Source organism: Oryzias latipes, chromosome 1 (genome assembly GCF_053564925.1).
Source record: "Oryzias latipes strain Hd-rR chromosome 1, Olatipes_Hd-rR_3.1".
Taxonomy (NCBI): domain Eukaryota; kingdom Metazoa; phylum Chordata; class Actinopteri; order Beloniformes; family Adrianichthyidae; genus Oryzias; species Oryzias latipes.
In genome coordinates this window covers 3,584,158-3,609,494 of record NC_136237.1, presented here as the reverse complement: position 1 = coordinate 3,609,494, position 25,337 = coordinate 3,584,158, and the positions used below count along the sequence as shown (strand labels likewise).

The window sequence follows — 25,337 nt, the reverse complement described above, 5'->3', positions numbered from 1 at the left end:
TGGGCATTGGTGGTATAGTGGTAGCATAGCTGCCTTCCAAGCAGTTGACCTGGGTTCAATTCCCAACCAATGCATTGATTAGTGTTTTTGAGAATTAAACTTCATGCTAAATATTATTCAAATAAAACCTGTAAAATGTCAACCTGTAATGTCTAATGTTGATCCAAGACATGGAAAACATAGCCCACACACTACTGAAGTGTCGAATTTTCCATCTTCATGTCTATATTGCCAGAGAAATCATTCAATGCTGAGAAATGTTTGCTTCTCTTGGAATCCCTTGTTTAGAATGTGTTCAAATGACAAGGTTGGTTCTAGTCATAGATAAGTCTCTATTGAAAAGTGGTTTATAATGTGTGTCATTATGTGCATAGGCTAAACTAGTGTTTCAGGTGAGTTCTCCTTTAAACATGGTGGATTCCCTGACCGGGAATTGAACCCGGACCGTGGCGGTGAGAGCGCCAAATCCTAGCCATTAGACCATCAGGGAAATGCCTGCATGAAGCAAACAACATTTTTAACAGACTACAAGAATTAGCATACGTTGCAAAAGACTGCAATTTTGATGTGGCCTTGTTGTAGATATTTCTGATTTTTGGAACAGTGCCCATTTATTTTTACTGTAGCAAATTTCTTCAGTTTGTTGTGTTGTTCATCTTGCTGCCATTGGGATGTTTGTCTTCTTGACTGCAACATGTGTCTACTTTAAAAAGTCAAACAGATGTCCAGATGGATCAGGTAACTCTGCCCCACACATGCTGCTAGTACTCCTGGGCTGATAGTTCAAATGCACATTAATTACTGCATAAACATATACATGGGCAAGTAAATGGCTTGTGCCACTGTGCAACAATGATGGGCTCTTGGACTAGAGGCGGGAACTCTTCCCTGCAGAAATTTGCACAGGCTGGGAGATTCTACCTTTAATGTGGGGGTAGCATCACTTGTGTGGGCATTGGTGGTATAGTGGTAGCATAGCTGCTTGCCATGCAATTCACCTGGGTTCAATTCCCAGCCAATGCATTGATTGCTGTTTTTGTTATGTTCAGTAACCTTCTTGTGTCAAAGTATTTCATTAAAACATGTAGAGTGTCAACGTAAAAAGCCCAATGTCGATCTATGACAAGGAAAGCTTAGCTCACACTACAGAAATGCTGGCGTTTTCGTCTTGTAAGAGAAATCATTCAATGCTGAGAGATGCTTTCATTCATTGGGTTATCTTCTTTAGGATGTGGTCAACACGCAAGGTTGGTCTCTCTTTGAAAAATGGTTCAGGATGTGTGTCATTGTAGGTTGAACTAGTGTTTCATGCCAGTTTCCTTTTGAACATAGAGGATTCCCTGACCGGGAATTGAACCCGGACCGTGGCGGTGAAAGCGCCAAATCCTAGCCATTAGACCATCAGGGAAATTCTCCTGTGGAAATGCTTCAAGAGAGTTGGCATTGGTAGCATAGGGGATGTCATAGCTGGGCGGGTGAATGACTTGGGCTACTGTGCAACAATGATGGGTTCTTGGACTGGATGTGGGGACTCTTCCTTGCACAACTTTGCACAGTCTTAGACATTCTAGTTTTAATGCGGTGTCCTTTTGACACAGTGGGCATTGGTGGTATAGTGGTAGCATAGCTGCCTTCCAAGCAGTTGACCTGGGTTCAATTCCCAGCCAATGCATTGATTAGTGTTTTTGAGAATTAAACTTCATGCTAAATATTATTCAAATAAAACCTGTAAAATGTCAACCTGTAATGTCTAATGTTGATCCAAGACATGGAAAACATAGCCCACACACTACTGAAGTGTCGAATTTTCCATCTTCATGTCTATATTGCCAGAGAAATCATTCAATGCTGAGAAATGTTTGCTTCTCTTGGAATCCCTTGTTTAGAATGTGTTCAAATGACAAGGTTGGTTCAAGTCTTAGATAAGTCTCTATTGAAAAGTGGTTTATAATGTGTGTCATTATGTGCATAGGCTTAACTAGGGTTTCAGGTGAGTTCTCCTATAAACATGGTGGATTCCCTGACCGGGAATTGAACCCGGACCGTGGCGGTGAGAGCGCCAAATCCTAGCCATTAGACCATCAGGGAAATGCCTGCATGAAGCAAACAACATTTTTAACAGACTACAAGAATTAGCATACGTTGCAAAAGACTGCAATTTTGATGTGGCCTTGTTGTAGATATTTCTGATTTTTGGAACAGTGCCCATTTATTTTTACTGTAGCAAATTTCTTCAGTTTGTTGTGTTGTTCATCTTGCTGCCATTGGGATGTTTGTCTTCTTGACTGCAACATGTGTCTACTTTAAAAAGTCAAACAGATGTCCAGATGGATCAGGTAACTCTGCCCCACACATGCTGCTAGTACTCCTGGGCTGATAGTTCAAATGCACATTAATTACTGCATAAACATATACATGGGCAAGTAAATGGCTTGTGCCACTGTGCAACAATGATGGGCTCTTGGACTAGAGGCGGGAACTCTTCCCTGCAGAAATTTGCACAGGCTGGGAGATTCTACCTTTAATGTGGGGGTAGCATCACTTGTGTGGGCATTGGTGGTATAGTGGTAGCATAGCTGCTTGCCATGCAGTTGACCTGGGTTCAATTCCCAGCCAATGCATTGATTGCTGTTTTTGTTATGTTCAGTAACCTTCTTGTGTCAAAGTATTTCATTAAAACATGTAGAGTGTCAACGTAAAAAGCCCAATGTCGATCTATGACAAGGAAAGCTTAGCTCACACTACAGAAATGCTGGCGTTTTCGTCTTGTAAGAGAAATCATTCAATGCTGAGAGATGCTTTCATTCATTGGGTTATCTTCTTTAGGATGTGGTCAACACGCAAGGTTGGTCTCTCTTTGAAAAATGGTTCGGGATGTGTGTCATTGTAGGTTAAACTAGTGTTTCATGCCAGTTTCCTTTTGAACATAGAGGATTCCCTGACCGGGAATTGAACCCGGATCGTGGCGGTGAAAGCGCCAAATCCTAGCCATTAGACCATCAGGGAAATTCTCCTGTGGAAATGCTTCAAGAGAGTTGGCATTGGTAGCATAGGGGATGTCATAGCTGGGCTGGTGAATGACTTGGGCTACTGTGCAACAATGATGGGTTCTTGGACTGGATGTGGGGACTCTTCCTTGCACAACTTTGCACAGTCTTAGACATTCTAGTTTTAATGCGGTGTCCTTTTGACACAGTGGGCATTGGTGGTATAGTGGTAGCATAGCTGCCTTCCAAGCACTTGACCTGTGTTCAATTCCCAGCCAATGCATTGATTAGAGTTTTTGAGAATTAAACTTCATGCTAAATATTATTGAAATAAAACCTGTAAAATGTCAACCTGTAATGTCTAATGTTGATCCAAGACATGGAAAACATAGCACACACACTACTGAAGTGTCAAATTTTCCATCTTCATGTCTATATTGCCAGAGAAATCATTCAATGCTGAGAAATGTTTGCTTCTCTTGGAATCCCTTGTTTAGAATGTGTTCAAATGACAAGGTTGGTTCAAGTCTTAGATAAGTCTCTATTGAAAAGTGGTTTATAATGTGTGTCATTATGTGCATAGGCTTAACTAGGGTTTCAGGTGAGTTCTCCTTTAAACATGGTGGATTCCCTGACCGGGAATTGAACCCGGACCGTGGCGGTGAGAGCGCCAAATCCTAGCCATTAGACCATGAGGGAAATTCCTGCATGAAGCAAACAACATTTTTAACAGACTACAAGAATTAGCATACGTTGCAAAAGACTGCAATTTTGATGTGGCCTTGTTGTAGATATTTCTGATTTTTGGAACAGTGCCCATTTATTTTTACTGTAGCAAATTTCTTCAGTTTGTTGTGTTGTTCATCTTGCTGCCATTGGGATGTTTGTCTTCTTGACTGCAACATGTGTCTACTTTAAAAAGTCAAACAGATGTCCAGATGGATCAGGTAACTCTGCCCCACACATGCTGCTAGTACTCCTGGGCTGATAGTTCAAATGCACATTAATTACTGCATAAACATATACATGGGCAAGTAAATGGCTTGTGCCACTGTGCAACAATGATGGGCTCTTGGACTAGAGGCGGGAACTCTTCCCTGCAGAAATTTGCACAGGCTGGGAGATTCTACCTTTAATGTGGGGGTAGCATCAATTGTGTGGGCATTGGTGGTATAGTGGTAGCATAGCTGCTTGCCATGCAGTTGACCTGGGTTCAATTCCCAGCCAATGCATTGATTGCTGTTTTTGTTATGTTCAGTAACCTTCTTGTGTCAAAGTATTTCATTAAAACATGTAGAGTGTCAACGTAAAAAGCCCAATGTCGATCTATGACAAGGAAAGCTTAGCTCACACTACAGAAATGCTGGCGTTTTCATCTTGTAAGAGAAATCATTCAATGCTGAGAGATGCTTTCATTCATTGGGTTATCTTCTTTAGGATGTGGTCAACACGCAAGGTTGGTCTCTCTTTGAAAAATGGTTCAGGATGTGTGTCATTGTAGGTTAAACTAGTGTTTCTGGCCAGTTTCCTTTTGAACATAGAGGATTCGCTGACCGGGAATTGAACCCGGACCGTGGCGGTGAAAGCACCAAATCCTAGCCATTAGACCATCAGGGAAATTCTCCTGTGGAAATGCTTCAAGAGAGTTGGCATTGGTAGCATAGGGGATGTCATAGCTGGGCGGGTGAATGGCTTGGGCTACTGTGCAACAATGATGGGTTCTTGGACTGGATGTGGGGACTCTTCCTTGCACAACTTTGCACAGTCTTAGACATTCTAGTTTTAATGCGGTGTCCTTTTGACACAGTGGGCATTGGTGGTATAGTGGTAGCATAGCTGCCTTCCAAGCAGTTGACCTGGGTTCAATTCCCAGCCAATGCATTGATTAGAGTTTTTGAGAATTAAACTTCATGCTAAATATTATTGAAATAAAACCTGTAAAATGTCAACCTGTAATGTCTAATGTTGATCCAAGACATGGAAAACATAGCCCACACACTACTGAAGTGTCGAATTTTCCATCTTCATGTCTATATTGCCAGAGAAATCATTCAAATGCTGAGAAATATTTGCTTCTCTTGGAATCCCTTGTTTAGAATGTGTTCAAATGACAAGGTTGGTTCAAGTCTTAGATAAGTCTCTATTGAAAAGTGGTTTATAATGTGTGTCATTATGTGCATAGGCTAAACTAGGGTGGATTCCCTGACCGGGAATTGAACCCGGACTGTGGCGGTGAGAGCGCCAAATCCTAGCCATTAGACCATGAGGGAAATTCCTGCATGAAGCAAACAACATTTTTAACAGACTACAAGAATTAGCATACGTTGCAAAAGACTGCAATTTTGATGTGGCCTTGTTGTAGATATTTCTGATTTTTGGAACAGTGCCCATTTATTTTTACTGTAGCAAATTTCTTCAGTTTGTTGTGTTGTTCATCTTGCTGCCATTGGGATGTTTGTCTTCTTGACTGCAACATGTGTCTACTTTAAAAAGTCAAACAGATGTCCAGATGGATCAGGTAACTCTGCCCCACACATGCTGCTAGTACTCCTGGGCTGATAGTTCAAATGCACATTAATTACTGCATAAACATATACATGGGCAAGTAAATGGCTTGTGCCACTGTGCAACAATGATGGGCTCTTGGACTAGAGGCGGGAACTCTTCCCTGCAGAAATTTGCACAGGCTGGGAGATTCTACCTTTAATGTGGGGGTAGCATCACTTGTGTGGTTATTGGTGGTATAGTGGTAGCATAGCTGCTTGCCATGCAGTTGACCTGGGTTCAATTCCCAGCCAATGCATTGATTGCTGTTTTTGTTATGTTCAGTAACCTTCTTGTGTCAAAGTATTTCATTAAAACATGTAGAGTGTCAACGTAAAAAGCCCAATGTCGATCTATGACAAGGAAAGCTTAGCTCACACTACAGAAATGCTGGCGTTTTCGTCTTGTAAGAGAAATCATTCAATGCTGAGAGATGCTTTCATTCATTGGGTTATCTTCTTTAGGATGTGGTCAACACGCAAGGTTGGTCTCTCTTTGAAAAATGGTTCAGGATGTGTGTCATTGTAGGTTAAACTAGTGTTTCATGCCAGTTTCCTTTTGAACATAGAGGATTCCCTGACCGGGAATTGAACCCGGACCGTGGCGGTGAAAGCGCCAAATCCTAGCCATTAGACCATCAGGGAAATTCTCCTGTGGAAATGCTTCAAGAGAGTTGGCATTGGTAGCATAGGGGATGTCATAGCTGGGCGGGTGAATGGCTTGGGCTACTGTGCAACAATGATGGGTTCTTGGACTGGATGTGGGGACTCTTCCTTGCACAACTTTGCACAGTCTTAGACATTCTAGTTTTAATGCGGTGTCCTTTTGACACAGTGGGCATTGGTGGTATAGTGGTAGCATAGCTGCCTTCCAAGCAGTTGACCTGGGTTCAATTCCCAGCCAATGCATTGATTAGTGTTTTTGAGAATTAAACTTCATGCTAAATATTATTCAAATAAAACCTGTAAAATGTCAACCTGTAATGTCTAATGTTGATCCAAGACATGGAAAACATAGCCCACACACTACTGAAGTGTCGAATTTTCCATTTTCATGTCTATATTGCCAGAGAAATCATTCAATGCTGAGAAATGTTTGCTTCTCTTGGAATCCCTTGTTTAGAATGTGTTCAAATGACAAGGTTGGTTCAAGTCATAGATAAGTCTCTATTGAAAAGTGGTTTATAATGTGTGTCATTATGTGCATAGGCTAAACTAGGGTTTCAGGTGAGTTCTCCTTTAAACATGGTGGATTCCCTGACCGGGAATTGAACCCAGACCGTGGCGGTGAGAGCGCCAAATCCTAGCCATTAGACCATGAGGGAAATTCCTGCATGAAGCAAACAACATTTTTAACAGACTACAAGAATTAGCATACGTTGCAAAAGACTGCAATTTTGATGTGGCCTTGTTGTAGATATTTCTGATTTTTGGAACAGTGCCCATTTATTTTTACTGTAGCAAATTTCTTCAGTTTGTTGTGTTGTTCATCTTGCTGCCATTGGGATGTTTGTCTTCTTGACTGCAACATGTGTCTACTTTAAAAAGTCAAACAGATGTCCAGATGGATCAGGTAACTCTGCCCCACACATGCTGCTAGTACTCCTGGGCTGATAGTTCAAATGCACATTAATTACTGCATAAACATATACATGGGCAAGTAAATGGCTTGTGCCACTGTGCAACAATGATGGGCTCTTGGACTAGAGGCGGGAACTCTTCCCTGCAGAAATTTGCACAGGCTGGGAGATTCTACCTTTAATGTGGGGGTAGCATCACTTGTGTGGGCATTGGTGGTATAGTGGTAGCATAGCTGCTTGCCATGCAGTTGACCTGGGTTCAATTCCCAGCCAATGCATTGATTGCTGTTTTTGTTATGTTCAGTAACCTTCTTGTGTCGAAGTATTTCATTAAAACATGTAGAGTGTCAACGTAAAAAGCCCAATGTCGATCTATGACAAGGAAAGCTTAGCTCACACTACAGAAATGCTGGCGTTTTCGTCTTGTAAGAGAAATCATTCAATGCTGAGAGATGCTTTCATTCATTGGGTTATCTTCTTTAGGATGTGGTCAACACGCAAGGTTGGTCTCTCTTTGAAAAATGGTTCAGGATGTGTGTCATTGTAGGTTAAACTAATGTTTCTGGCCAGTTTCCTTTTGAACATAGAGGATTCGCTGACCGGGAATTGAACCCGGACCGTGGCGGTGAAAGCACCAAATCCTAGCCATTAGACCATCAGGGAAATTCTCCTGTGGAAATGCTTCAAGAGAGTTGGCATTGGTAGCATAGGGGATGTCATAGCTGGGCGGGTGAATGGCTTGGGCTACTGTGCAACAATGATGGGTTCTTGGACTGGATGTGGGGACTCTTCCTTGCACAACTTTGCACAGTCTTAGACATTCTAGTTTTAATGCGGTGTCCTTTTGACACAGTGGGCATTGGTGGTATAGTGGTAGCATAGCTGCCTTCCAAGCAGTTGACCTGGGTTCAATTCCCAGCCAATGCATTGATTAGAGTTTTTGAGAATTAAACTTCATGGTAAATATTATTGAAATAAAACCTGTAAAATGTCAACCTGTAATGTCTAATGTTGATCCAAGACATGGAAAACATAGCCCACACACTACTGAAGTGTTGAATTTTCCATCTTCATGTCTATATTGCCAGAGAAATCATTCAAATGCTGAGAAATATTTGCTTCTCTTGGAATCCCTTGTTTAGAATGTGTTCAAATGACAAGGTTGGTTCAAGTCTTAGATAAGTCTCTATTGAAAAGTGGTTTATAATGTGTGTCATTATGTGCATAGGCTAAACTAGGGTGGATTCCCTGACCGGGAATTGAACCCGGACTGTGGCGGTGAGAGCGCCAAATCCTAGCCATTAGACCATGAGGGAAATTCCTGCATGAAGCAAACAACATTTTTAACAGACTACAAGAATTAGCATACGTTGCAAAAGACTGCAATTTTGATGTGGCCTTGTTGTAGATATTTCTGATTTTTGGAACAGTGCCCATTTATTTTTACTGTAGCAAATTTCTTCAGTTTGTTGTGTTGTTCATCTTGCTGCCATTGGGATGTTTGTCTTCTTGACTGCAACATGTGTCTACTTTAAAAAGTCAAACAGATGTCCAGATGGATCAGGTAACTCTGCCCCACACATGCTGCTAGTACTCCTGGGCTGATAGTTCAAATGCACATTAATTACTGCATAAACATATACATGGGCAAGTAAATGGCTTGTGCCACTGTGCTACAATGATGGGCTCTAGGACTAGAGGCGGGAACTCTTCCCTGCAGAAATTTGCACAGGCTGGGAGATTCTACCTTTAATGTGGGGGTAGCATCACTTGTGTGGGCATTGGTGGTATAGTGGTAGCATAGCTGCTTGCCATGCAGTTGACCTGGGTTCAATTCCCAGCCAATGCATTGATTGCTGTTTTTGTTATGTTCAGTAACCTTCTTGTGTCAAAGTATTTCATTAAAACATGTAGAGTGTCAACGTAAAAAGCCCAATGTCGATCTATGACAAGGAAAGCTTAGCTCACACTACAGAAATGCTGGCGTTTTCGTCTTGTAAGAGAAATCATTCAATGCTGAGAGATGCTTTCATTCATTGGGTTATCTTCTTTAGGATGTGGTCAACACGCAAGGTTGGTTTCTCTTTGAAAAATGGTTCAGGATGTGTGTCATTGTAGGTTAAACTAGTGTTTCATGCCAGTTTCCTTTTGAACATAGAGGATTCCCTGACCGTGGCGGTGAAAGCGCCAAATCCTAGCCATTAGACCATCAGGGAAATTCTCCTGTGGAAATGCTTCAAGAGAGTTGGCATTGGTAGCATAGGGGATGTCATAGCTGGGCGGGTGAATGGCTTGGGCTACTGTGCAACAATGATGGGTTCTTGGACTGGATGTGGGGACTCTTCCTTGCACAACTTTGCACAGTCTTAGACATTCTAGTTTTAATGCGGTGTCCTTTTGACACAGTGGGCATTGGTGGTATAGTGGTAGCATAGCTGCCTTCCAAGCAGTTGACCTGGGTTCAATTCCCAGCCAATGCATTGATTAGTGTTTTTGAGAATTAAACTTCATGCTAAATATTATTCAAATAAAACCTGTAAAATGTCAACCTGTAATGTCTAATATTGATCCAAGACATGGAAAACATAGCCCACACACTACTGAAGTGTCAAATTTTCCATCTTCATGTCTATATTGCCAGAGAAATCATTCAAATGCTGAGAAATACTTGCTTCTCTTGGAATCCCTTGTTTAGAATGTGTTCAAATGACAAGGTTGGTTCAAGTCTTAGATAAGTCTCTATTGAAAAGTGGTTTATAATGTGTGTCATTATGTGCATAGGCTTAACTAGGGTTTCAGGTGAGTTCTCCTATAAACATGGTGGATTCCCTGACCGGGAATTGAACCCGGACCGTAGCGGTGAGAGCGCCAAATCCTAGCCATTAGACCATCAGGGAAATGCCTGCATGAAGCAAACAACATTTTTAACAGACTACAAGAATTAGCATACGTTGCAAAAGACTGCAATTTTGATGTGGCCTTGTTGTAGATATTTCTGATTTTTGGAACAGTGCCCATTTATTTTTACTGTAGCAAATTTCTTCAGTTTGTTGTGTTGTTCATCTTGCTGCCATTGGGATGTTTGTCTTCTTGACTGCAACATGTGTCTACTTTAAAAAGTCAAACAGATGTCCAGATGGATCAGGTAACTCTGCCCCACACATGCTGCTAGTACTCCTGGGCTGATAGTTCAAATGCACATTAATTACTGCATAAACATATACATGGGCAAGTAAATGGCTTGTGCCACTGTGCAACAATGATGGGCTCTTGGACTAGAGGCGGGAACTCTTCCCTGCAGAAATTTGCACAGGCTGGGAGATTCTACCTTTAATGTGGGGGTAGCATCACTTGTGTGGGCATTGGTGGTATAGTGGTAGCATAGCTGCTTGCCATGCAGTTGACCTGGGTTCAATTCCCAGCCAATGCATTGATTGCTGTTTTTGTTATGTTCAGTAACCTTCTTGTGTCAAAGTATTTCATTAAAACATGTAGAGTGTCAACGTAAAAAGCCCAATGTCGATCTATGACAAGGAAAGCTTAGCTCACACTACAGAAATGCTGGCGTTTTCGTCTTGTAAGAGAAATCATTCAATGCTGAGAGATGCTTTCATTCATTGGGTTATCTTCTTTAGGATGTGGTCAACACGCAAGGTTGGTCTCTCTTTGAAAAATGGTTCAGGATGTGTGTCATTGTAGGTTAAACTAGTGTTTCATGCCAGTTTCCTTTTGAACATAGAGGATTCCCTGACCGTGGCGGTGAAAGCGCCAAATCCTAGCCATTAGACCATCAGGGAAATTCTCCTGTGGAAATGCTTCAAGAGAGTTGGCATTGGTAGCATAGGGGATGTCATAGCTGGGCGGGTGAATGGCTTGGGCTACTGTGCAACAATGATGGGTTCTTGGACTGGATGTGGGGACTCTTCCTTGCACAACTTTGCACAGTCTTAGACATTCTAGTTTTAATGCGGTGTCCTTTTGACACAGTGGGCATTGGTGGTATAGTGGTAGCATAGCTGCCTTCCAAGCAGTTGACCTGGGTTCAATTCCCAGCCAATGCATTGATTAGTGTTTTTGAGAATTAAACTTCATGCTAAATATTATCCAAATAAAACCTGTAAAATGTCAACCTGTAATGTCTAATGTTGATCCAAGACATGGAAAACATAGCCCACACACTACTGAAGTGTCAAATTTTCCATCTTCATGTCTATATTGCCAGAGAAATCATTCAAATGCTGAGAAATACTTGCTTCTCTTGGAATCCCTTGTTTAGAATGTGTTCAAATGACAAGGTTGGTTCAAGTCTTAGATAAGTCTCTATTGAAAAGTGGTTTATAATGTGTGTCATTATGTGCATAGGCTTAACTAGGGTTTCAGGTGAGTTCTCCTATAAACATGGTGGATTCCCTGACCGGGAATTGAACCCGGACCGTAGCGGTGAGAGCGCCAAATCCTAGCCATTAGACCATCAGGGAAATTCCTGCATGAAGCAAACAACATTTTTAACAGACTACAAGAATTAGCATACGTTGCAAAAGACTGCAATTTTGATGTGGCCTTGTTGTAGATATTTCTGATTTTTGGAACAGTGCCCATTTATTTTTACTGTAGCAAATTTCTTCAGTTTGTTGTGTTGTTCATCTTGCTGCCATTGGGATGTTTGTCTTCTTGACTGCAACATGTGTCTACTTTAAAAAGTCAAACAGATGTCCAGATGGATCAGGTAACTCTGCCCCACACATGCTGCTAGTACTCCTGGGCTGATAGTTCAAATGCACATTAATTACTGCATAAACATATACATGGGCAAGTAAATGGCTTGTGCCACTGTGCAACAATGATGGGCTCTTGGACTAGAGGCGGGAACTCTTCCCTGCAGAAATTTGCACAGGCTGGGTGATTCTACCTTTAATGTGGGGGTAGCATCACTTGCGTGGGCATTGGTGGTATAGTGGTAGCATAGCTGCTTGCCATGCAGTTGACCTGGGTTCAATTCCCAGCCAATGCATTGATTGCTGTTTTTGTTATGTTCAGTAACCTTCTTGTGTCAAAGTATTTCATTAAAACATGTAGAGTGTCAACGTAAAAAGCCCAATGTCGATCTATGACAAGGAAAGCTTAGCTCACACTACAGAAATGCTGGCGTTTTCATCTTGTAAGAGAAATCATTCAATGCTGAGAGATGCTTTCATTCATTGGGTTATCTTCTTTAGGATGTGGTCAACACGCAAGGTTGGTCTCTCTTTGAAAAATGGTTCAGGATGTGTGTCATTGTAGGTTAAACTAATGTTTCTGGCCAGTTTCCTTTAGAACATAGAGGATTCGCTGACCGGGAATTGAACCCGGACCGTGGCGGTGAAAGCACCAAATCCTAGCCATTAGACCATCAGGGAAATTCTCCTGTGGAAGTGCTTAAAGAGAGTTGGCATTGGTAGCATAGGGGATGTCATAGCTGGGCGGTTGAATGGCTTGGGCTACTGTGCAACAATGATGGGTTCTTGGACTGGATGTGGGGACTCTTCCTTGCACAACTTTGCACAGTCTTAGACATTCTAGTTTTAATGCGGTGTCCTTTTGACACAGTGGTCATTGGTGGTATAGTGGTAGCATAGCTGCCTTCCAAGCAGTTGACCTGGGTTCAATTCCCAGCCAATGCATTGATTAGAGTTTTTGAGAATTAAACTTCATGCTAAATATTATTGAAATAAAACCTGTAAAATGTCAACCTGTAATGTCTAATGTTGATCCAAGACATGGAAAACATAGCCCACACACTACTCAAGTGTCGAATTTTCCATCTTCATGTCTATATTGCCAGAGAAATCATTCAAATGCTGAGAAATATTTGCTTCTCTTGGAATCCCTTGTTTAGAATGTGTTCAAATGACAAGGTTGGTTCAAGTCTTAGATAAGTCTCTATTGAAAAGTGGTTTATAATGTGTGTCATTATGTGCATAGGCTTAACTAGGGTTTCAGGTGAGTTCTCCTATAAACATGGTGGATTCCCTGACCGGGAATTGAACCCGGACCGTAGCGGTGAGAGCGCCAAATCCTAGCCATTAGACCATCAGGGAAATTCCTGCATGAAGCAAACAACATTTTTAACAGACTACAAGAATTAGCATACGTTGCAAAAGACTGCAATTTTGATGTGGCCTTGTTGTAGATATTTCTGATTTTTGGAACAGTGCCCATTTATTTTTACTGTAGCAAATTTCTTCAGTTTGTTGTGTTGTTCATCTTGCTGCCATTGGGATGTTTGTCTTCTTGACTGCAACATGTGTCTACTTTAAAAAGTCAAACAGATGTCCAGATGGATCAGGTAACTCTGCCCCACACATGCTGCTAGTACTCCTGGGCTGATAGTTCAAATGCACATTAATTACTGCATAAACATATACATGGGCAAGTAAATGGCTTGTGCCACTGTGCAACAATGATGGGCTCTTGGACTAGAGGCGGGAACTCTTCCCTGCAGAAATTTGCACAGGCTGGGAGATTCTACCTTTAATGTGGGGGTAGCATCACTTGTGTGGGCATTGGTGGTATAGTGGTAGCATAGCTGCTTGCCATGCAGTTGACCTGGGTTCAATTCCCAGCCAATGCATTGATTGCTGTTTTTGTTATGTTCAGTAACCTTCTTGTGTCAAAGTATTTCATTAAAACATGTAGAGTGTCAACGTAAAAAGCCCAATGTCGATCTATGACAAGGAAAGCTTAGCTCACACTACAGAAATGCTGGCGTTTTCATCTTGTAAGAGAAATCATTCAATGCTGAGAGATGCTTTCATTCATTGGGTTATCTTCATTAGGATGTGGTCAACACGCAAGGTCGGTCTCTCTTTGAAAAATGGTTCAGGATGTGTGTCATTGTAGGTTAAACTAATGTTTCTGGCCAGTTTCCTTTAGAACATAGAGGATTCCCTGACCGGGAATTGAACCCGGACCGTGGCGGTGAAAGCACCAAATCCTAGCCATTAGACCATCAGGGAAATTCTCCTGTGGAAATGCTTAAAGAGAGTTGGCATTGGTAGCATAGGGGATGTCATAGCTGGGCGGGTGAATGGCTTGGGCTACTGTGCAACAATGATGGGTTCTTGGACTGGATGTGGGGACTCTTCCTTGCACAACTTTGCACAGTCTTAGACATTCTAGTTTTAATGCGGTGTCCTTTTGACACAGTGGGCATTGGTGGTATAGTGGTAGCATAGCTGCCTTCCAAGCAGTTGACCTGGGTTCAATTCCCAGCCAATGCATTGATTAGAGTTTTTGAGAATTAAACTTCATGCTAAATATTATTGAAATAAAACCTGTAAAATGTCAACCTGTAATGTCTAATGTTGATCCAAGACATGGAAAACATAGCCCACACACTACTGAAGTGTCGAATTTTCCATCTTCATGTCTATATTGCCAGAGAAATCATTCAAATGCTGAGAAATATTTGCTTCTCTTGGAATCCCTTGTTTAGAATGTGTTCAAATGACAAGGTTGGTTCAAGTCTTAGATAAGTCTCTATTGAAAAGTGGTTTATAATGTGTGTCATTATGTGCATAGGCTAAACTAGGGTGGATTCCCTGACCGGGAATTGAACCCGGACCGTGGCGGTGAGAGTGCCAAATCCTAGCCATTAGACCATGAGGGAAATTCCTGCATGAAGCAAACAACATTTTTAACAGACTACAAGAATTAGCATACGTTGCAAAAGACTGCAATTTTGATGTGGCCTTGTTGTAGATATTTCTGATTTTTGGAACAGTGCCCATTTATTTTTACTGTAGCAAATTTCTTCAGTTTGTTGTGTTGTTCATCTTGCTGCCATTGGGATATTTGTCTTCTTGACTGCAACATGTGTCTACTTTAAAAAGTCAAACAGATGTCCAGATGGATCAGGTAACTCTGCCCCACACATGCTGCTAGTACTCCTGGGCTGATAGTTCAAATGCACATTAATTACTGCATAAACATATACATGGGCAAGTAAATGGCTTGTGCCACTGTGCAACAATGATGGGCTCTTGGACTAGAGGCGGGAACTCTTCCCTGCAGAAATTTGCACAGGCTGGGAGATTCTACCTTTAATGTGGGGGTAGCATCACTTGTGTGGGCATTGGTGGTATAGTGGTAGCATAGCTGCTTGCCATGCAGTTGACCTGGGTTCAATTCCCAGCCAATGCATTGATTGCTGTTTTTGTTATGTTCAGTAACCTTCTTGTGTCAAAGTATTTCATTAAAACATGTAGAGTGTCAACGTAAAAAGCCCAATGTCGATCTATGACAAGGAAAGCTTAGCTCACACTACTGAAATGCTGGCGTTTTCGTCTTGTAAGAGAAATCATTCAATGCTGAGAGATGCTTTCATTCATTGGGTTATCTTCTTTAGGATGTGGTCAACACGCAAGGTTGGTCTCTCTTTGAAAAATGGTTCAGGATGTGTGTCATTGTAGGTTCAACTAGTGTTTCATGCCAGTTTCCTTTTGAACATAGAGGATTCCCTGACCGGGAATTGAACCCGGACCGTGTCGGTGAAAGCACCAAATCCTAGCGATTAGACCATCAGGGAAATTCTCCTGTGGAAATGCTTCAAGAGAGTTGGCATTGGTAGCATAGGGGATGTCATAGCTGGGCGGGTGAATGGCTTGGGCTACTGTGCAACAATGATGGGTTCTTGGACTGGATGTGGGGACTCTTCCTTGCACAACTTTGCACAGTCTTAGACATTCTAGTTTTAATGCGGTGTCCTTTTGACACAGTGGGCATTGGTGGTATAGTGGTAGCATAGCTGCCTTCCAAGCAGTTGACCTGGGTTCAATTCCCAACCAATGCATTGATTAGTGTTTTTGAGAATTAAACTTCATGCTAAATATTATTCAAATAAAACCTGTAAAATGTCAACCTGTAATGTCTAATGTTGATCCAAGACATGGAAAACATAGCCCACACACTACTGAAGTGTCGAATTTTCCATCTTCATGTCTATATTGCCAGAGAAATCATTCAATGCTGAGAAATGTTTGCTTCTCTTGGAATCCCTTGTTTAGAATGTGTTCAAATGACAAGGTTGGTTCTAGTCATAGATAAGTCTCTATTGAAAAGTGGTTTATAATGTGTGTCATTATGTGCATAGGCTAAACTAGTGTTTCAGGTGAGTTCTCCTTTAAACATGGTGGATTCCCTGACCGGGAATTGAACCCGGACCGTGGCGGTGAGAGCGCCAAATCCTAGCCATTAGACCATCAGGGAAATGCCTGCATGAAGCAAACAACATTTTTAACAGACTACAAGAATTAGCATACGTTGCAAAAGACTGCAATTTTGATGTGGCCTTGTTGTAGATATTTCTGATTTTTGGAACAGTGCCCATTTATTTTTACTGTAGCAAATTTCTTCAGTTTGTTGTGTTGTTCATCTTGCTGCCATTGGGATGTTTGTCTTCTTGACTGCAACATGTGTCTACTTTAAAAAGTCAAACAGATGTCCAGATGGATCAGGTAACTCTGCCCCACACATGCTGCTAGTACTCCTGGGCTGATAGTTCAAATGCACATTAATTACTGCATAAACATATACATGGGCAAGTAAATGGCTTGTGCCACTGTGCAACAATGATGGGCTCTTGGACTAGAGGCGGGAACTCTTCCCTGCAGAAATTTGCACAGGCTGGGAGATTCTACCTTTAATGTGGGGGTAGCATCACTTGTGTGGGCATTGGTGGTATAGTGGTAGCATAGCTGCTTGCCATGCAATTCACCTGGGTTCAATTCCCAGCCAATGCATTGATTGCTGTTTTTGTTATGTTCAGTAACCTTCTTGTGTCAAAGTATTTCATTAAAACATGTAGAGTGTCAACGTAAAAAGCCCAATGTCGATCTATGACAAGGAAAGCTTAGCTCACACTACAGAAATGCTGGCGTTTTCGTCTTGTAAGAGAAATCATTCAATGCTGAGAGATGCTTTCATTCATTGGGTTATCTTCTTTAGGATGTGGTCAACACGCAAGGTTGGTCTCTCTTTGAAAAATGGTTCAGGATGTGTGTCATTGTAGGTTAAACTAGTGTTTCATGCCAGTTTCCTTTTGAACATAGAGGATTCCCTGACCGGGAATTGAACCCGGACCGTGGCGGTGAAAGCGCCAAATCCTAGCCATTAGACCATCAGGGAAATTCTCCTGTGGAAATGCTTCAAGAGAGTTGGCATTGGTAGCATAGGGGATGTCATAGCTGGGCGGGTGAATGACTTGGGCTACTGTGCAACAATGATGGGTTCTTGGACTGGATGTGGGGACTCTTCCTTGCACAACTTTGCACAGTCTTAGACATTCTAGTTTTAATGCGGTGTCCTTTTGACACAGTGGGCATTGGTGGTATAGTGGTAGCATAGCTGCCTTCCAAGCACTTGACCTGTGTTCAATTCCCAGCCAATGCATTGATTAGAGTTTTTGAGAATTAAACTTCATGCTAAATATTATTCAAATAAAACCTGTAAAATGTCAACCTGTAATGTCTAATGTTGATCCAAGACATGGAAAACATAGCCCACACACTACTGAAGTGTCAAATTTTCCATCTTCATGTCTATATTGCCAGAGAAATCATTCAATGCTGAGAAATGTTTGCTTCTCTTGGAATCCCTTGTTTAGAATGTGTTCAAATGACAAGGTTGGTTCAAGTCTTAGATAAGTCTCTATTGAAAAGTGGTTTATAATGTGTGTCATTATGTGCATAGGCTTAACTAGGGTTTCAGGTGAGTTCTCCTTTAAACATGGTGGATTCCCTGACCGGGAATTGAACCCGGACCGTGGCAGTGAGAGCGCCAAATCCTAGCCATTAGACCATGAGGGAAATTCCTGCATGAAGCAAACAACATTTTTAACAGACTACAAGAATTAGCATACGTTGCAAAAGACTGCAATTTTGATGTGGCCTTGTTGTAGATATTTCTGATTTTTGGAACAGTGCCCATTTATTTTTACTGTAGCAAATTTCTTCAGTTTGTTGTGTTGTTCATCTTGCTGCCATTGGGATGTTTGTCTTCTTGACTGCAACATGTGTCTACTTTAAAAAGTCAAACAGATGTCCAGATGGATCAGGTAACTCTGCCCCACACATGCTGCTAGTACTCCTGGGCTGATAGTTCAAATGCACATTAATTACTGCATAAACATATACATGGGCAAGTAAATGGCTTGTGCCACTGTGCAACAATGATGGGCTCTTGGACTAGAGGCGGGAACTCTTCCCTGCAGAAATTTGCACAGGCTGGGAGATTCTACCTTTAATGTGGGGGTAGCATCACTTGTGTGGGCATTGGTGGTATAGTGGTAGCATAGCTGCTTGCCATGCAGTTGACCTGGGTTCAATTCCCAGCCAATGCATTGATTGCTGTTTTTGTTATGTTGAGTAACCTTCTTGTGTCAAAGTATTTCATTAAAACATGTAGAGTGTCAACGTAAAAAGCCCAATGTCGATCTATGACAAGGAAAGCTTAGCTCACACTACTGAAATGCTGGCGTTTTCGTCTTGTAAGAGAAATCAATCAATGCTGAGAGATGCTTTCATTTATTGGGTTATCTTCTTTAGGATGTGGTCAACACGCAAGGTTGGTCTCTCTTTGAAAAATGGTTCGGGATGTGTGTCATTGTAGGTTAAACTAGTGTTTCATGCCAGTTTCCTTTTGAACATAGAGGATTCCCTGACCGGGAATTGAACCCGGATCGTGGCGGTGAAAGCGCCAAATCCTAGCCATTAGACCATCAGGGAAATTCTCCTGTGGAAATGCTTCAAGAGAGTTGGCATTGGTAGCATAGGGGATGTCATAGCTGGGCTGGTGAATGACTTGGGCTACTGTGCAACAATGATGGGTTCTTGGACTGGATGTGGGGACTCTTCCTTGCACAACTTTGCACAGTCTTAGACATTCTAGTTTTAATGCGGTGTCCTTTTGACACAGTGGGCATTGGTGGTATAGTGGTAGCATAGCTGCCTTCCAAGCAGTTGACCTGGGTTCAATTCCCAGCCAATGCATTGATTAGAGTTTTTGAGAATTAAACTTCATGCTAAATATTATTGAAATAAAACCTGTAAAATGTCAACCTGTAATGTCTAATGTTGATCCAAGACATGGAAAACATAGCCCACACACTACTGAAGTGTCAAATTTTCCATCTTCATGTCTATATTGCCAGAGAAATCATTCAATGCTGAGAAATGTTTGCTTCTCTTGGAATCCCTTGTTTAGAATGTGTTCAAATGACAAGGTTGGTTCAAGTCTTAGATAAGTCTCTATTGAAAAGTGGTTTATAATGTGTGTCATTATGTGCATAGGCTTAACTAGGGTTTCAGGTGAGTTCTCCTATAAACATGGTGGATTCCCTGACCGGGAATTGAACCCGGACCGTGGCGGTGAGAGCGCCAAATCCGAGCCATTAGACCATCAGGGAAATGCCTGCATGAAGCAAACAACATTTTTAACAGACTACAAGAATTAGCATACGTTGCAAAAGACTGCAATTTTGATGTGGCCTTCTTGTAGATATTTCTGATTTTTGGAACAGTGCCCATTTATTTTTACTGTAGCAAATTTCTTCAGTTTATTGTGTTGTTCATCTTGCTGCCATTGGGATGTTTGTCTTCTTGACTGCAACATGTGTCTACTTTAAAAAGTCAAACAGATGTCCAGATGGATCAGGTAACTCTGCCCCACACATGCTGCTAGTACTCCTGGGCTGATAGTTCAAATGCACATTAATTACTGCATAAACATATACATGGGCAAGTAAATGGCTTGTGCCACTGTGCAACAATGATGGGCTCTTGGACTAGAGGCGGGAACTCTTCCCTGCAGAAATTTGCACAGGCTGGGAGATTCTACCTTTAATGTGGGGGTAGCATCAATTGTGTGGGCATTGGTGGTATAGTGGTAGCATAGCTGCTTGCCATGCAGTTGACCTGGGTTCAATTCCCAGCCAATGCATTGATTGCTGTTTTTGTTATGTTCAGTAACCTTCTTGTGTCAAAGTATTTCATTAAAACATGTAGAGTGTCAACGTAAAAAGCCCAATGTCGATCTATGACAAGGAAAGCTTAGCTCACACTACAGAAATGCTGGCGTTTTCATCTTGTAAGAGAAATCATTCAATGCTGAGAGATGCTTTCATTCATTGGGTTATCTTCTTTAGGATGTGGTCAACACGCAAGGTTGGTCTCTCTTTGAAAAATGGTTCAGGATGTGTGTCATTGTAGGTTAAACTAGTGTTTCTGGCCAGTTTCCTTTTGAACATAGAGGATTCGCTGACCGGGAATTGAACCCGGACCGTGGCGGTGAAAGCACCAAATCCTAGCCATTAGACCATCAGGGAAATTCTCCTGTGGAAATGCTTCAAGAGAGTTGGCATTGGTAGCATAGGGGATGTCATAGCTGGGCGGGTGAATGGCTTGGGCTACTGTGCAACAATGATGGGTTCTTGGACTGGATGTGGGGACTCTTCCTTGCACAACTTTGCACAGTCTTAGACATTCTAGTTTTAATGCGGTGTCCTTTTGACACAGTGGGCATTGGTGGTATAGTGGTAGCATAGCTGCCTTCCAAGCAGTTGACCTGGGTTCAATTCCCAGCCAATGCATTGATTAGAGTTTTTGAGAATTAAACTTCATGCTAAATATTATTGAAATAAAACCTGTAAAATGTCAACCTGTAATGTCTAATGTTGATCCAAGACATGGAAAACATAGCCCACACACTACTGAAGTGTCGAATTTTCCATCTTCATGTCTATATTGCCAGAGAAATCATTCAAATGCTGAGAAATATTTGCTTCTCTTGGAATCCCTTGTTTAGAATGTGTTCAAATGACAAGGTTGGTTCAAGTCTTAGATAAGTCTCTATTGAAAAGTGGTTTATAATGTGTGTCATTATGTGCATAGGCTAAACTAGGGTGGATTCCCTGACCGGGAATTGAACCCGGACTGTGGCGGTGAGAGCGCCAAATCCTAGCCATTAGACCATCAGGGAAATTCCTGCATGAAGCAAACAACATTTTTAACAGACTACAAGAATTAGCATACGTTGCAAAAGACTGCAATTTTGATGTGGCCTTGTTGTAGATATTTCTGATTTTTGGAACAGTGCCCATTTATTTTTACTGTAGCAAATTTCTTCAGTTTGTTGTGTTGTTCATCTTGCTGCCATTGGGATGTTTGTCTTCTTGACTGCAACATGTGTCTACTTTAAAAAGTCAAACAGATGTCCAGATGGATCAGGTAACTCTGCCCCACACATGCTGCTAGTACTCCTGGGCTGATAGTTCAAATGCACATTAATTACTGCATAAACATATACATGGGCAAGTAAATGGCTTGTGCCACTGTGCAACAATGATGGGCTCTTGGACTAGAGGCGGGAACTCTTCCCTGCAGAAATTTGCACAGGCTGGGAGATTCTACCTTTAATGTGGGGGTAGCATCACTTGTGTGGTTATTGGTGGTATAGTGGTAGCATAGCTGCTTGCCATGCAGTTGACCTGGGTTCAATTCCCAGCCAATGCATTGATTGCTGTTTTTGTTATGTTCAGTAACCTTCTTGTGTCAAAGTATTTCATTAAAACATGTAGAGTGTCAACGTAAAAAGCCCAATGTCGATCTATGACAAGGAAAGCTTAGCTCACACTACAGAAATGCTGGCGTTTTCGTCTTGTAAGAGAAATCATTCAATGCTGAGAGATGCTTTCATTCATTGGGTTATCTTCTTTAGGATGTGGTCAACACGCAAGGTTGGTCTCTCTTTGAAAAATGGTTCAGGATGTGTGTCATTGTAGGTTAAACTAGTGTTTCATGCCAGTTTCCTTTTGAACATAGAGGATTCCCTGACCGGGAATTGAACCCGGACCGTGGCGGTGAAAGCGCCAAATCCTAGCCATTAGACCATCAGGGAAATTCTCCTGTGGAAATGCTTCAAGAGAGTTGGCATTGGTAGCATAGGGGATGTCATAGCTGGGCGGGTGAATGGCTTGGGCTACTGTGCAACAATGATGGGTTCTTGGACTGGATGTGGGGACTCTTCCTTGCACAACTTTGCACAGTCTTAGACATTCTAGTTTTAATGCGGTGTCCTTTTGACACAGTGGGCATTGGTGGTATAGTGGTAGCATAGCTGCCTTCCAAGCAGTTGACCTGGGTTCAATTCCCAGCCAATGCATTGATTAGTGTTTTTGAGAATTAAACTTCATGCTAAATATTATTCAAATAAAACCTGTAAAATGTCAACCTGTAATGTCTAATGTTGATCCAAGACATGGAAAACATAGCCCACACACTACTGAAGTGTCGAATTTTCCATTTTCATGTCTATATTGCCAGAGAAATCATTCAATGCTGAGAAATGTTTGCTTCTCTTGGAATCCCTTGTTTAGAATGTGTTCAAATGACAAGGTTGGTTCAAGTCATAGATAAGTCTCTATTGAAAAGTGGTTTATAATGTGTGTCATTATGTGCATAGGCTAAACTAGGGTTTCAGGTGAGTTCTCCTTTAAACATGGTGGATTCCCTGACCGGGAATTGAACCCAGACCGTGGCGGTGAGAGCGCCAAATCCTAGCCATTAGACCATGAGGGAAATTCCTGCATGAAGCAAACAACATTTTTAACAGACTACAAGAATTAGCATACGTTGCAAAAGACTGCAATTTTGATGTGGCCTTGTTGTAGATATTTCTGATTTTTGGAACAGTGCCCATTTATTTTTACTGTAGCAAATTTCTTCAGTTTGTTGTGTTGTTCATCTTGCTGCCATTGGGATGTTTGTCTTCTTGACTGCAACATGTGTCTACTTTAAAAAGTCAAACAGATGTCCAGATGGATCAGGTAACTCTGCCCCACACATGCTGCTAGTACTCCTGGGCTGATAGTTCAAATGCACATTAATTACTGCATAAACATATACATGGGCAAGTAAATGGCTTGTGCCACTGTGCAACAATGATGGGCTCTTGGACTAGAGGCGGGAACTCTTCCCTGCAGAAATTTGCACAGGCTGGGAGATTCTACCTTTAATGTGGGGGTAGCATCACTTGTGTGGGCATTGGTGGTATAGTGGTAGCATAGCTGCTTGCCATGCAGTTGACCTGGGTTCAATTCCCAGCCAATGCATTGATTGCTGTTTTTGTTATGTTCAGTAACCTTCTTGTGTCAAAGTATTTCATTAAAACATGTAGAGTGTCAACGTAAAAAGCCCAATGTCGATCTATGACAAGGAAAGCTTAGCTCACACTACAGAAATGCTGGCGTTTTCATCTTGTAAGAGAAATCATTCAATGCTGAGAGATGCTTTCATTCATTGGGTTATCTTCTTTAGGATGTGGTCAACACGCAAGGTTGGTCTCTCTTTGAAAAATGGTTCAGGATGTGTGTCATTGTAGGTTAAACTAGTGTTTCTGGCCAGTTTCCTTTTGAACATAGAGGATTCGCTGACCGGGAATTGAACCTGGACCGTGGCGGTGAAAGCACCAAATCCTAGCCATTAGACCATCAGGGAAATTCTCCTGTGGAAATGCTTCAAGAGAGTTGGCATTGGTAGCATAGGGGATGTCATAGCTGGGCGGGTGAATGGCTTGGGCTACTGTGCAACAATGATGGGTTCTTGGACTGGATGTGGGGACTCTTCCTTGCACAACTTTGCACAGTCTTAGACATTCTAGTTTTAATGCGGTGTCCTTTTGACACAGTGGGCATTGGTGGTATAGTGGTAGCATAGCTGCCTTTCAAGCAGTTGACCTGGGTTCAATTCCCAGCCAATGCATTGATTAGTGTTTTTGAGAATTAAACTTCATGCTAAATATTATTGAAATAAAACCTGTAAAATGTCAACCTGTAATGTCTAATGTTGATCCAAGACATGGAAAACATAGCCCACACGCTACTGAAGTGTCGAATTTTCCATCTTCATGTCTATATTGCCAGAGAAATCATTCAAATGCTGAGAAATATTTGCTTCTCTTGGAATCCCTTGTTTAGAATGTGTTCAAATGACAAGGTTGGTTCAAGTCTTAGATAAGTCTCTATTGAAAAGTGGTTTATAATGTGTGTCATTACGTGCATAGGCTAAACTAGGGTGGATTCCCTGACCGGGAATTGAACCCGGACTGTGGCGGTGAGAGCGCCAAATCCTAGCCATTAGACCATGAGGGAAATTCCTGCATGAAGCAAACAACATTTTTAACAGACTACAAGAATTAGCATACGTTGCAAAAGACTGCAATTTTGATGTGGCCTTGTTGTAGATATTTCTGATTTTTGGAACAGTGCCCATTTATTTTTACTGTAGCAAATTTCTTCAGTTTGTTGTGTTGTTCATCTTGCTGCCATTGGGATGTTTGTCTTCTTGACTGCAACATGTGTCTACTTTAAAAAGTCAAACAGATGTCCAGATGGATCAGGTAACTCTGCCCCACACATGCTGCTAGTACTCCTGGGCTGATAGTTCAAATGCACATTAATTACTGCATAAACATATACATGGGCAAGTAAATGGCTTGTGCCACTGTGCTACAATGATGGGCTCTTGGACTAGAGGCGGGAACTCTTCCCTGCAGAAATTTGCACAGGCTGGGAGATTCTACCTTTAATGTGGGGGTAGCATCACTTGTGTGGTTATTGGTGGTATAGTGGTAGCATAGCTGCTTGCCATGCAGTTGACCTGGGTTCAATTCCCAGCCAATGCATTGATTGCTGTTTTTGTTATGTTCAGTAACCTTCTTGTGTCAAAGTATTTCATTAAAACATGTAGAGTGTCAACGTAAAAAGCCCAATGTCGATCTATGACAAGGAAAGCTTAGCTCACACTACAGAAATGCTGGCGTTTTCGTCTTGTAAGAGAAATCATTCAATGCTGAGAGATGCTTTCATTCATTGGGTTATCTTCTTTAGGATGTGGTCAACACGCAAGGTTGGTCTCTCTTTGAAAAATGGTTCAGGATGTGTGTCATTGTAGGTTAAACTAGTGTTTCATGCCAGTTTCCTTTTGAACATAGAGGATTCCCTGACCGGGAATTGAACCCGGACCGTGGCGGTGAAAGCGCCAAATCCTAGCCATTAGACCATCAGGGAAATTCTCCTGTGGAAATGCTTCAAGAGAGTTGGCATTGGTAGCATAGGGGATGTCATAGCTGGGCGGGTGAATGGCTTGGGCTACTGTGCAACAATGATGGGTTCTTGGACTGGATGTGGGGACTCT

General features: G+C 41.9%; 46 non-coding genes across 46 annotated transcripts; 25 read left to right on the top strand and 21 right to left on the bottom strand.

The window, feature by feature from the left end:
* The first annotated feature begins 3 nt into the window (after positions 1-3).
* Positions 4-74, top strand: trnag-ucc (transfer RNA glycine (anticodon UCC)). The gene has a single exon. It is a non-coding gene; the product is annotated as a tRNA-Gly (tRNA).
* A 344-nt stretch (positions 75-418) lies between these two features.
* On the bottom strand, positions 419-490 carry trnae-cuc (transfer RNA glutamic acid (anticodon CUC)). The gene has a single exon. It is a non-coding gene; the product is annotated as a tRNA-Glu (tRNA).
* An 846-nt stretch (positions 491-1,336) lies between these two features.
* On the bottom strand, positions 1,337-1,408 carry trnae-uuc (transfer RNA glutamic acid (anticodon UUC)). Its single transcript has one exon. It is a non-coding gene; the product is annotated as a tRNA-Glu (tRNA).
* Positions 1,409-1,601: 193 nt separating this feature from the next.
* trnag-ucc (transfer RNA glycine (anticodon UCC)) lies at positions 1,602-1,672 on the top strand. Its single transcript has one exon. It is a non-coding gene; the product is annotated as a tRNA-Gly (tRNA).
* Positions 1,673-2,016: 344 nt separating this feature from the next.
* trnae-cuc (transfer RNA glutamic acid (anticodon CUC)) lies at positions 2,017-2,088 on the bottom strand. The gene has a single exon. It is a non-coding gene; the product is annotated as a tRNA-Glu (tRNA).
* A 462-nt stretch (positions 2,089-2,550) lies between these two features.
* trnag-gcc (transfer RNA glycine (anticodon GCC)) lies at positions 2,551-2,621 on the top strand. Its single transcript has one exon. It is a non-coding gene; the product is annotated as a tRNA-Gly (tRNA).
* A 313-nt stretch (positions 2,622-2,934) lies between these two features.
* On the bottom strand, positions 2,935-3,006 carry trnae-uuc (transfer RNA glutamic acid (anticodon UUC)). Its single transcript has one exon. It is a non-coding gene; the product is annotated as a tRNA-Glu (tRNA).
* Positions 3,007-3,614: 608 nt separating this feature from the next.
* trnae-cuc (transfer RNA glutamic acid (anticodon CUC)) lies at positions 3,615-3,686 on the bottom strand. Its single transcript has one exon. It is a non-coding gene; the product is annotated as a tRNA-Glu (tRNA).
* A 462-nt stretch (positions 3,687-4,148) lies between these two features.
* Positions 4,149-4,219, top strand: trnag-gcc (transfer RNA glycine (anticodon GCC)). Its single transcript has one exon. It is a non-coding gene; the product is annotated as a tRNA-Gly (tRNA).
* A 313-nt stretch (positions 4,220-4,532) lies between these two features.
* trnae-uuc (transfer RNA glutamic acid (anticodon UUC)) lies at positions 4,533-4,604 on the bottom strand. The gene has a single exon. It is a non-coding gene; the product is annotated as a tRNA-Glu (tRNA).
* Positions 4,605-4,797: 193 nt separating this feature from the next.
* On the top strand, positions 4,798-4,868 carry trnag-ucc (transfer RNA glycine (anticodon UCC)). Its single transcript has one exon. It is a non-coding gene; the product is annotated as a tRNA-Gly (tRNA).
* Positions 4,869-6,103: 1,235 nt separating this feature from the next.
* Positions 6,104-6,175, bottom strand: trnae-uuc (transfer RNA glutamic acid (anticodon UUC)). Its single transcript has one exon. It is a non-coding gene; the product is annotated as a tRNA-Glu (tRNA).
* A 193-nt stretch (positions 6,176-6,368) lies between these two features.
* Positions 6,369-6,439, top strand: trnag-ucc (transfer RNA glycine (anticodon UCC)). The gene has a single exon. It is a non-coding gene; the product is annotated as a tRNA-Gly (tRNA).
* An 878-nt stretch (positions 6,440-7,317) lies between these two features.
* trnag-gcc (transfer RNA glycine (anticodon GCC)) lies at positions 7,318-7,388 on the top strand. The gene has a single exon. It is a non-coding gene; the product is annotated as a tRNA-Gly (tRNA).
* A 313-nt stretch (positions 7,389-7,701) lies between these two features.
* trnae-uuc (transfer RNA glutamic acid (anticodon UUC)) lies at positions 7,702-7,773 on the bottom strand. Its single transcript has one exon. It is a non-coding gene; the product is annotated as a tRNA-Glu (tRNA).
* Positions 7,774-7,966: 193 nt separating this feature from the next.
* Positions 7,967-8,037, top strand: trnag-ucc (transfer RNA glycine (anticodon UCC)). The gene has a single exon. It is a non-coding gene; the product is annotated as a tRNA-Gly (tRNA).
* Positions 8,038-8,888: 851 nt separating this feature from the next.
* Positions 8,889-8,959, top strand: trnag-gcc (transfer RNA glycine (anticodon GCC)). The gene has a single exon. It is a non-coding gene; the product is annotated as a tRNA-Gly (tRNA).
* A 560-nt stretch (positions 8,960-9,519) lies between these two features.
* On the top strand, positions 9,520-9,590 carry trnag-ucc (transfer RNA glycine (anticodon UCC)). The gene has a single exon. It is a non-coding gene; the product is annotated as a tRNA-Gly (tRNA).
* A 345-nt stretch (positions 9,591-9,935) lies between these two features.
* On the bottom strand, positions 9,936-10,007 carry trnae-cuc (transfer RNA glutamic acid (anticodon CUC)). Its single transcript has one exon. It is a non-coding gene; the product is annotated as a tRNA-Glu (tRNA).
* A 462-nt stretch (positions 10,008-10,469) lies between these two features.
* Positions 10,470-10,540, top strand: trnag-gcc (transfer RNA glycine (anticodon GCC)). The gene has a single exon. It is a non-coding gene; the product is annotated as a tRNA-Gly (tRNA).
* A 560-nt stretch (positions 10,541-11,100) lies between these two features.
* On the top strand, positions 11,101-11,171 carry trnag-ucc (transfer RNA glycine (anticodon UCC)). Its single transcript has one exon. It is a non-coding gene; the product is annotated as a tRNA-Gly (tRNA).
* A 345-nt stretch (positions 11,172-11,516) lies between these two features.
* Positions 11,517-11,588, bottom strand: trnae-cuc (transfer RNA glutamic acid (anticodon CUC)). Its single transcript has one exon. It is a non-coding gene; the product is annotated as a tRNA-Glu (tRNA).
* Positions 11,589-12,050: 462 nt separating this feature from the next.
* Positions 12,051-12,121, top strand: trnag-gcc (transfer RNA glycine (anticodon GCC)). Its single transcript has one exon. It is a non-coding gene; the product is annotated as a tRNA-Gly (tRNA).
* Positions 12,122-12,434: 313 nt separating this feature from the next.
* trnae-uuc (transfer RNA glutamic acid (anticodon UUC)) lies at positions 12,435-12,506 on the bottom strand. Its single transcript has one exon. It is a non-coding gene; the product is annotated as a tRNA-Glu (tRNA).
* A 193-nt stretch (positions 12,507-12,699) lies between these two features.
* On the top strand, positions 12,700-12,770 carry trnag-ucc (transfer RNA glycine (anticodon UCC)). Its single transcript has one exon. It is a non-coding gene; the product is annotated as a tRNA-Gly (tRNA).
* Positions 12,771-13,115: 345 nt separating this feature from the next.
* On the bottom strand, positions 13,116-13,187 carry trnae-cuc (transfer RNA glutamic acid (anticodon CUC)). Its single transcript has one exon. It is a non-coding gene; the product is annotated as a tRNA-Glu (tRNA).
* A 462-nt stretch (positions 13,188-13,649) lies between these two features.
* Positions 13,650-13,720, top strand: trnag-gcc (transfer RNA glycine (anticodon GCC)). Its single transcript has one exon. It is a non-coding gene; the product is annotated as a tRNA-Gly (tRNA).
* A 313-nt stretch (positions 13,721-14,033) lies between these two features.
* trnae-uuc (transfer RNA glutamic acid (anticodon UUC)) lies at positions 14,034-14,105 on the bottom strand. The gene has a single exon. It is a non-coding gene; the product is annotated as a tRNA-Glu (tRNA).
* A 193-nt stretch (positions 14,106-14,298) lies between these two features.
* trnag-ucc (transfer RNA glycine (anticodon UCC)) lies at positions 14,299-14,369 on the top strand. Its single transcript has one exon. It is a non-coding gene; the product is annotated as a tRNA-Gly (tRNA).
* An 851-nt stretch (positions 14,370-15,220) lies between these two features.
* On the top strand, positions 15,221-15,291 carry trnag-gcc (transfer RNA glycine (anticodon GCC)). The gene has a single exon. It is a non-coding gene; the product is annotated as a tRNA-Gly (tRNA).
* A 578-nt stretch (positions 15,292-15,869) lies between these two features.
* Positions 15,870-15,940, top strand: trnag-ucc (transfer RNA glycine (anticodon UCC)). The gene has a single exon. It is a non-coding gene; the product is annotated as a tRNA-Gly (tRNA).
* Positions 15,941-16,284: 344 nt separating this feature from the next.
* Positions 16,285-16,356, bottom strand: trnae-cuc (transfer RNA glutamic acid (anticodon CUC)). Its single transcript has one exon. It is a non-coding gene; the product is annotated as a tRNA-Glu (tRNA).
* Positions 16,357-17,202: 846 nt separating this feature from the next.
* Positions 17,203-17,274, bottom strand: trnae-uuc (transfer RNA glutamic acid (anticodon UUC)). The gene has a single exon. It is a non-coding gene; the product is annotated as a tRNA-Glu (tRNA).
* Positions 17,275-18,416: 1,142 nt separating this feature from the next.
* trnag-gcc (transfer RNA glycine (anticodon GCC)) lies at positions 18,417-18,487 on the top strand. Its single transcript has one exon. It is a non-coding gene; the product is annotated as a tRNA-Gly (tRNA).
* Positions 18,488-18,800: 313 nt separating this feature from the next.
* On the bottom strand, positions 18,801-18,872 carry trnae-uuc (transfer RNA glutamic acid (anticodon UUC)). Its single transcript has one exon. It is a non-coding gene; the product is annotated as a tRNA-Glu (tRNA).
* A 193-nt stretch (positions 18,873-19,065) lies between these two features.
* Positions 19,066-19,136, top strand: trnag-ucc (transfer RNA glycine (anticodon UCC)). The gene has a single exon. It is a non-coding gene; the product is annotated as a tRNA-Gly (tRNA).
* Positions 19,137-19,480: 344 nt separating this feature from the next.
* Positions 19,481-19,552, bottom strand: trnae-cuc (transfer RNA glutamic acid (anticodon CUC)). Its single transcript has one exon. It is a non-coding gene; the product is annotated as a tRNA-Glu (tRNA).
* A 462-nt stretch (positions 19,553-20,014) lies between these two features.
* Positions 20,015-20,085, top strand: trnag-gcc (transfer RNA glycine (anticodon GCC)). The gene has a single exon. It is a non-coding gene; the product is annotated as a tRNA-Gly (tRNA).
* Positions 20,086-20,398: 313 nt separating this feature from the next.
* Positions 20,399-20,470, bottom strand: trnae-uuc (transfer RNA glutamic acid (anticodon UUC)). The gene has a single exon. It is a non-coding gene; the product is annotated as a tRNA-Glu (tRNA).
* Positions 20,471-20,663: 193 nt separating this feature from the next.
* On the top strand, positions 20,664-20,734 carry trnag-ucc (transfer RNA glycine (anticodon UCC)). Its single transcript has one exon. It is a non-coding gene; the product is annotated as a tRNA-Gly (tRNA).
* A 317-nt stretch (positions 20,735-21,051) lies between these two features.
* trnae-cuc (transfer RNA glutamic acid (anticodon CUC)) lies at positions 21,052-21,123 on the bottom strand. Its single transcript has one exon. It is a non-coding gene; the product is annotated as a tRNA-Glu (tRNA).
* Positions 21,124-21,969: 846 nt separating this feature from the next.
* trnae-uuc (transfer RNA glutamic acid (anticodon UUC)) lies at positions 21,970-22,041 on the bottom strand. Its single transcript has one exon. It is a non-coding gene; the product is annotated as a tRNA-Glu (tRNA).
* A 193-nt stretch (positions 22,042-22,234) lies between these two features.
* Positions 22,235-22,305, top strand: trnag-ucc (transfer RNA glycine (anticodon UCC)). Its single transcript has one exon. It is a non-coding gene; the product is annotated as a tRNA-Gly (tRNA).
* Positions 22,306-23,183: 878 nt separating this feature from the next.
* trnag-gcc (transfer RNA glycine (anticodon GCC)) lies at positions 23,184-23,254 on the top strand. The gene has a single exon. It is a non-coding gene; the product is annotated as a tRNA-Gly (tRNA).
* Positions 23,255-23,832: 578 nt separating this feature from the next.
* trnae-uuc (transfer RNA glutamic acid (anticodon UUC)) lies at positions 23,833-23,903 on the top strand. The gene has a single exon. It is a non-coding gene; the product is annotated as a tRNA-Glu (tRNA).
* Positions 23,904-25,138: 1,235 nt separating this feature from the next.
* trnae-uuc (transfer RNA glutamic acid (anticodon UUC)) lies at positions 25,139-25,210 on the bottom strand. Its single transcript has one exon. It is a non-coding gene; the product is annotated as a tRNA-Glu (tRNA).
* Positions 25,211-25,337: the final 127 nt, after the last annotated feature.